The sequence below is a fragment of the Equus caballus genome, chromosome X (assembly GCF_041296265.1).
Source record: "Equus caballus isolate H_3958 breed thoroughbred chromosome X, TB-T2T, whole genome shotgun sequence".
Classification (NCBI taxonomy): domain Eukaryota; kingdom Metazoa; phylum Chordata; class Mammalia; order Perissodactyla; family Equidae; genus Equus; species Equus caballus.
In genome coordinates, this window is record NC_091715.1 from 71,823,361 (window position 1) to 71,831,068 (window position 7,708).

The window sequence follows — 7,708 nt, forward strand, 5'->3', positions numbered from 1 at the left end:
AGTGTGATATCCCTTTCCATGATTAAAATTAATGCTTGAAGGCAGCTGCCTGGATAGAGGTCACACTTGCCAGTGTCCCATCCCCCATACATCGGAGGTGGGCCTTGTGACTGAGTTGTGGCCAAGTGAAAGTGATCATAAATGGCATATGCCCCTTCCAAGCCTGGCTCATGAAAATATCCTGCATGAACCTACATACTCTTTTGTTTTCCCTGTCTTCTGGTTGGATGTTAATGTCCATATCATCATTTAAATTCATATGTTGAAAATTGTTGGGCCTCCTATAGCCTGAGTACAGGATGACCAGTACAGAAGATTGCACCATGCATATCATCCCAAAACCAATGGAATATACTCCATGTGAGAAATATACTATTAAGGTCTTAACATAGTGAGATGTCAGTGGTTGTCTAATATTGCACCTAGAGATAACTTACCCAAACAGTAATGGTTGTAAATATTTTTTAGAAGTGGATATAATTTGGATTCTGAACAGATTTCAAGCAACCCTGATATGACATGGTGGAGATATTACATATGAAGATGCAAGTATATACACATGCACACACATGCTTCACGGGATATTAGATGTTGAGAATCTGAGCTGTTTTGATCCAGGTCTAGGGAAGCCATGATAATGATAATGAGTCTACTAATGAGATACTCTTTTCTATATTTGTCTTTATGGAATCTTTAGGGAGAAGGCTGAAACTCTAAAAAGTTTGACAGAAGATAAGATGTTTCAGATTTTCCATTCAGAGCCTAAAAATCATTCATTATACAGTGAGGAAGCATGATATAAAAACAGAATGAAAGCCCTTATTCTGACAGACTAGATCTGAATCTCATTCCCCATGAAATAGGTGTGTAATATTAAGAATAGTAGTCAAGTTTTTCCCTGTGATAAAGTCAAATGCCAAAAAATATCAAAATTTTATTGCGTGCTGGTGAATATGCAGGTCAGATGTAGTTAACATGATATAGGTCAGTCTCTGCTGGGCTAAGCTAGAATTAAGTCTTTTGATCATGTTTCTTCCAAAGTTTTCATTTTGGGACCCAGGCTGAAATAGCAATGCTTACCTGGGGTTATGCTATTTTCATAGTTGATAGTGTGATCTTCAAAGGGTCCTTTTTGAAACTTGCCTTTTAATGCCTCAACCCATAATTGGCAAACTGTCACATCTACCCACATTCCATTGGCCAAAATAAGTAATATGGCTAAGGCTAAAGACAGTGGGCCAGAGATGTACACTCCATCTATCCTTTTAGGAATTACTATAAAATCACATGGCAAAGGGCATGGAGGTATAATTATATCATAGGAGAGGGAGTGAAGATTTGAGAATAATCATCCACTCTACTGCATTTGGCAAGTTACTTAATCCCTCTGTGGCTCAGTGAGTTTGTAGAACTGGCAGGGTTACGTCCAATGGCAATCTATTTGGATGAGGTACTGAAAAGCAAATAAGGAGGCAAATTATTCTAAAAGAGGAAATGATAAAGAAGACCAGTTTTGTCATGCAAAATACCTTTAAATGAGGGAATTTTAGTCCAGACAACATGGCATAGTTATGTTTCTCCATGCTGCTTCCTGCTGAGTACAATTATAAATATAAAGCCTATAAATAATGCAAGAGAAAACCAAGGTAAAACTCTGAAAGGTATAAAGAGGAAGCTGAACTGGTTAGGAACTCCAGGACTTGAGGAAAAACTTAATGGCAGGATGTATTACAACTTCCAGCTGAACAGAAGAAGGTGACTTAATCTGGGAGCTTCCCAACCACAAACTTATCAACAGAAAGATAACTCAGGTAGACTTTTTTCTTCCATGTTTTAATAGGAATACTGCCAATACCACCAGATAAGCCTAGCAGTGCCAGCAAAGGGGAGTCATTGAGACCCTGCTGAAAATAAGCAGCCAGGGAATTGCTATCCTTCTCAGGGGCACTGAGACTCTTCTCCCTACTGAAAGATAAAGATGGACCAAAGTGAGAGGCACAAGCATGAGGAATTCTGCTGCAAGCAACCTAGCTGGGAAATCTGTTTGTCTCCATCACCAAGATATACCAGACCATCCAGGTGGCATCAGCATGGGGAAACCTTAACACAAAAAGCACCTTGTCTGGAAATGCCCTCTGTGCCACAACATCAGTGGGAACCCACCACAACAAGTGGCCAGGCCCAGAAAGTGCTTTTTGTCCTTTGAGGCCAAAGGAACTCCCCTTTCACTACCAAGAGGTACCAGGTGGCTCTGCCTGGGAAAAACTCATGACCCCTCAGGCAGCAAAAACAGGGACCAATGGCAACCACAGTGGCACCAGAAACACCAAGAATACCAAAATAGCTCCACAAGAGCTCTGAAAATTAAATTGTCATTGGAAGTACAGCCAAAACTTTTGGTCAGGACTGGCATTATAAGCCTAAACAAGGTGAATGTCTGCTAAAATAAAAGATTGCACACAGAATCTCCTAGAAGAATAGTAAAAATTTCCAGGACACAATTGAAAATCACCTATCATACCAACTACTAGGAAAACTTCAACTTTAATGAGACAAGACAATCAATTTATACTGTGATGGTTAATTTTATGTTCAGCTTAGCTAGGCCATGCAGTGCCCAGACATTTGGTCCAACATTATTCTGGGTGTTTCTGTGATGGTGTTTGAACGAGATTAACATTTAAATTGATGGGCTTTGAGTAAAGCATATTGCCCTCCATAATGTGGGTGAGCCTCACCCAATCAGTTGAAGGCCTGAATAGAACATAAATTGGCCTTCCCCAAGCAAAAGAGAATTCTCCAGCAGACTGCCTTAGAACTGTAACTGCAGATTCAGATCTCCTGTGTCTCTAGCCTGCTGGCTCACCCTACATATTTTGGACTGATAGCTTCTATAATCACATGAGCCAATTCCTTTTAATAAATTTCTTTCTCTCTCTCTCTCCCTCTCTCCATATATATATATATACACACACATGTCCTGTTGCTTCTGTTTCTCTGGAGAACTCTTTACAGATGCCGACTCTGAGATGAACGAGATGTTGGAATTACCTCACAAGTATTTTAAGGTAGCCATCATAAAAATAAATTCATATAATATTCATAAAAAATTCATAAAAATTCATATGATATTCATAAAAAATTCATGTAATATTCATAAAAATAATTCAACAAGCAATTACAAATTTTCTTCAGAACAAAAATGAAAATGGAAGATCTCAGCAAATAAGTGGAAATTACAAAAAGAACTAGGAGCCAGCCCCATGGCTGAGTGGTTAAGTTCGCCCACTCCACTTCAGCAGTCCCGGGTTTCACTGGTTCAGATCCTGGGCATGGACATGGCATCACTCACCAAGCCATGCTGAGGCAGCATCCCACAAAGCACAACCAGAGGCCATCACAACTAGAATAAACAAATATGTACTGAGGGGCTTTGGGAAAAAGAAGCAGCAGAAAATAAAAGATTGGCAGCAGATGTTAGCTCAGGTGCCAATCTTAAAAAAAACAAAAAGAACCAAATAGAAATTATAGAACTGAAAAATACAATAATAGAAATAAAAATAAATAACTTGCAGAATGGGCTCAATGATAGAATAAAGATGACAGAGGATAGAATCAGTGTACTAAAGAACATATCAATAGAATTTAACCAGTGTGGAAAAAAATAGATTGTAAAAAATTGAATAGAGCCTCAGGGTCCTGTGGGATAACAGAAGATCCAGGTTTCCAGGAGGAAAGAAAAAGAGAGTGGAAATAGAAGAATATTTGAAGACATAATGGCTGAAAACTTCCCTTATTTGGCAAGAGACATAAACCTAGAAATTTAAGAAGCTAGTGAATCCCAAATAAGTATTTACTTATCACATATCATAATTAAACCTCTAAAAACTAAAGACAAGGACAAAGCCTTAGAAACAGAGAGGAACGACCTAAAAAGGGAAACAAATTCATATAACAATGAGTTTCACATCTGAATCCAAGGAGGTGAGAAAGAAATAGCAAAAAGTTTTCAAGCATGGAAAGGAAAAAAAAATCAACTATGAATTCTATATTTGGCAAAACTGTCTTTCAGGATTCATGGAAAATAAAACCATTCTGAGATGAAAGAAAATAAAAAGAATGTGTCATTAGGAGATCTTCCTTTAAATAATAGCTGAATGGCTATGTTCTTCAAACAGAAAGGAAATCATAAAAGAAAAAATTTGAAGCATCAAGAAATAATATAAAAATAGATAACTTTTCTTGAATCAATGCATTTCTTAGATTTCTGTTTATACTTTTATTATGGAAAATTTAGAATGTTTACAAATGTAGATAATAGAGTATAATGAAACTCCAGGTATCCATAGCCCTGCTTCAACAATTATCAACACTTGACTTCCTCTGTACCTTTCAACTCTCTCCATCCCAATTATTTTGAAACAATTTAGGTCGGCTGTCATTCTATCCATAAATATACCAAAATGCATCTCTAGAAAAGAGGACCTCTTAAAAAATAACCTCAGTACTATTTTCACATAAAAATAATTCCTTGATGACTGTCAGCAACATGGTGGAGTGAGCTGTTCCCTTTGTCTCTCCCCCTTTTGAACCACAACTAAATGGACATTCAATGACCAATGGAGGAAGCTCTCATAGCACAACAGGATGCCAGAGAGATGCATGCAGCTATACATCTGAGGGTGGATGGACTGTCTCCCTGGGAAGAGTCAGAGATAGGTGAGCATGCCCTGCTCTCCCCCAGTAGCCCTGAATATGCACATGAACACTTTTCTCCTTGGTGCAAGCATCCAAAAAGTGAGAACATGCACCAGGGAGACTGTAAGAGGAGGTAGTGGTAGCTCTTAGCCCATGCTCATGACCACTTTCCCAGTGAGGATGGGGAGCCCACCATGTCCCTGTGCCACCAAGGAGTGGCTCCAGCTCAGTCCCAGTGAGGAAGGCTTGCCCACCAAGCACAGCAGACTTCAAGCAGAGACTGAAGTAGATCTACATGCTGGGGCAAACACACCCCAGGCCCGCATGAGTGCTCATAGTGCTTCTGAGCCCCAAAAGAGGGAATGTGTCCCAGGGGGCTCTGGGAAGAGGTGGCAGCAGCTTTTAGGCCCCTCAGGATTACTTTCCTGGTGGGGAGCAGAAGCCCTTAGTACACCAGTGGTGCCAAAGAGTGGCCCTAGCTCATCCCAGCAAGGAAGCCCCACCTTTCAAGCACAGTGGTCCCACACACCTCAACCAGAGACCACAGCAGATCTAAATGCTGGGGCAAACACACCCCAGGCCCACACGAGTGCTCATGGTGCTTCTGAGCCCCCAAAGAGTGAACATGCCCCAGGTGGCTGTGGGAAGAGGCAGCAGCAGCTTTGAGCCCAATCAAGATCACCTTCCTGGTGGAGAGAGAGAGAGAGAGCCCATAGTGCTCCTGTGGTGCCAAGGAGTGGCCCTAGCTCAGTCCAGCAAAGAAGCCCCACCTACCAAACACAGTCCACACAAGTGCCTGACTGCACCCCAGGCCAGGGCAAGCATCCATAATATCCCCACAGCTTCCAGCAAATGAGGTGGGGTCAATAACTCTGCTTCTGCTTCCCTCTAGCAGTAACAGGTGGAATCTGTGACCTAATAATAACACAAAGGCCCCAACAAAAGATTAGTTCATTAAAAACCAAGAGATACTGAAGCAATAATTCAGACCAGAAGGAAAATTACAATTCTCCAGAAACCAACACTGAAGACACAGAAATTTACAACCTAAATGACAGAGAATTCAAAATAGCTGTTATAATGTAACTCAATGACTTACAAGAAAACACGGAAAGACAACTCAAGGAGCTCAGCAATAAAATGAACCTCTTCACCAAAGAGACTGAAACTATAAAAAAAAAAGTCAAACAAATTCTGGATATGAAAAACACAATTAGTGAAATAAAAAATAATCTAGAATCCTTAAGAAATAGAGCTGATATTGTGGAGGAAAGAATTAGTGACTTAGAGGACAAAAACATAGAAATTCTACAGGTGGAGGAGGAGACAGAAGTAAGATTTTTAAAAAATGAAGGAATTCTTTGAGAAATATCCACCTCAATTAGGAAAAGCAACATAGGGATTATAGGTATTCCAGAAAGAGAAGAGAAGGAGAAAGGAGCAGACAGTTTGTTCAAAGAAATAATAGCTGAGAACTTCCCAAGCCTGAGGGTGGTTCCAGACTTACAAATACACAAAGCTAATAGAACGCCTACTTACATAAATGCTAAAGGACCTTCTCCAAGGCATGTAATAGTAAAAATGGCAAAAGTCAATGACAAAAAAAAAAATATTAGGAGCTTCAAGGCAGAATAAAATAATCTACAAAGGAAAGCCTATCAGGTTTTCAGTGGTATTCTCAGCAGAAACCCTACAGGCTAGAAGAGAATGGAATGATATATTCAAAATACTGAAAGAAAACCTTTCAGCCAAGAATACTCTATCCAGTGAAACTTTGCTTCAGATACAATAGAGAAATAAAAGCTTTCCCAGATAAACGAAAGCTGAGGGAGTTCATCACTGCTACACTACCCCTACAAGAAAAAAATTAAAGATGCCCTCACACCAGAAACAAAGAGGCCAAGGTATCTAAAGCTCTGAGCAAGGAGATAAATAGACAGACATAATCAGAGAACTGCAGCTCACACCAGGACAGGGAGGCAAAGAATCAACTACAACTTAAAAGATAAAGGGCAAGAAAGCATCAAAAGTAATGTTAAACACTTCAACTTAATCACAAACTCACAACATTAACTTGTAAGAGCAATTACTCAGAAGGGGAAAGGGAAGGGAAGGAACCTGCTCAGGTTAATGGAGATAAAAGGCTATGAGAAAATGGACTATCTCATCTACAAGATCTTTTGTAGAATCCTCACAGTAACCACTAAACAAAAAATCGAAGCAGAGCCACAATTCACAAAAGGGGAGAAAACAGAAAAACTCAGAAAAATCACCAAAATGAAATGGCAGTCAAAAATACAAAGGAAGAGAAACAATGGAAACAGAACAATCAGAAAATAACAGAAAAAATGGTAGTACTAAGCTCTCATATATCAATAATCACTCTAAATGTAAATGGATTGAGTTTTCTAATCAAAACACATAGAGTAGCTGGATGGATTAAAAAAAAAGACCCAACAATATGCTGCCTTTTGGAAACACATCTCAGTTCTAAAGACAAACATAGTCTTAGAATGAAGGGTCGGAAGACAATACTCCAAGCTAATGGCAAACAAAAGAAAGCTGGTGTTGCCATAATTATATCAAACAAAGCAGACTTCGAGTTTAAAAAGACAATAAGAGACAAAGAGGGGCAGTATATAATGATAAAAGGGACATTCCACCAAGAGGACATAATGCTGATTAATATATATGCACCTAACACAGGGGCACCAAAGTACATAAAGCAATTATTAACAGACCTAAAGGGAGAAATTAACAACAACACAATAATGGTAGGGGACCTCAACACCCCACTTACATCAATAGACAGATCATCCAGACAGAAAGTCAACAAGGAAATAATACATTTAAATGAAACACTAGATCAGATGGACTTAATAGATACAGAGAGAGCATTCCATTCCAAAACAGCAGAATACACATTCTTCTCAAGTGCACATGGATCATTCTCAAAGATAGACCATATGTTGGGCAACAAGGCAAGCCTCAATAAATTTAAGAAGATTGA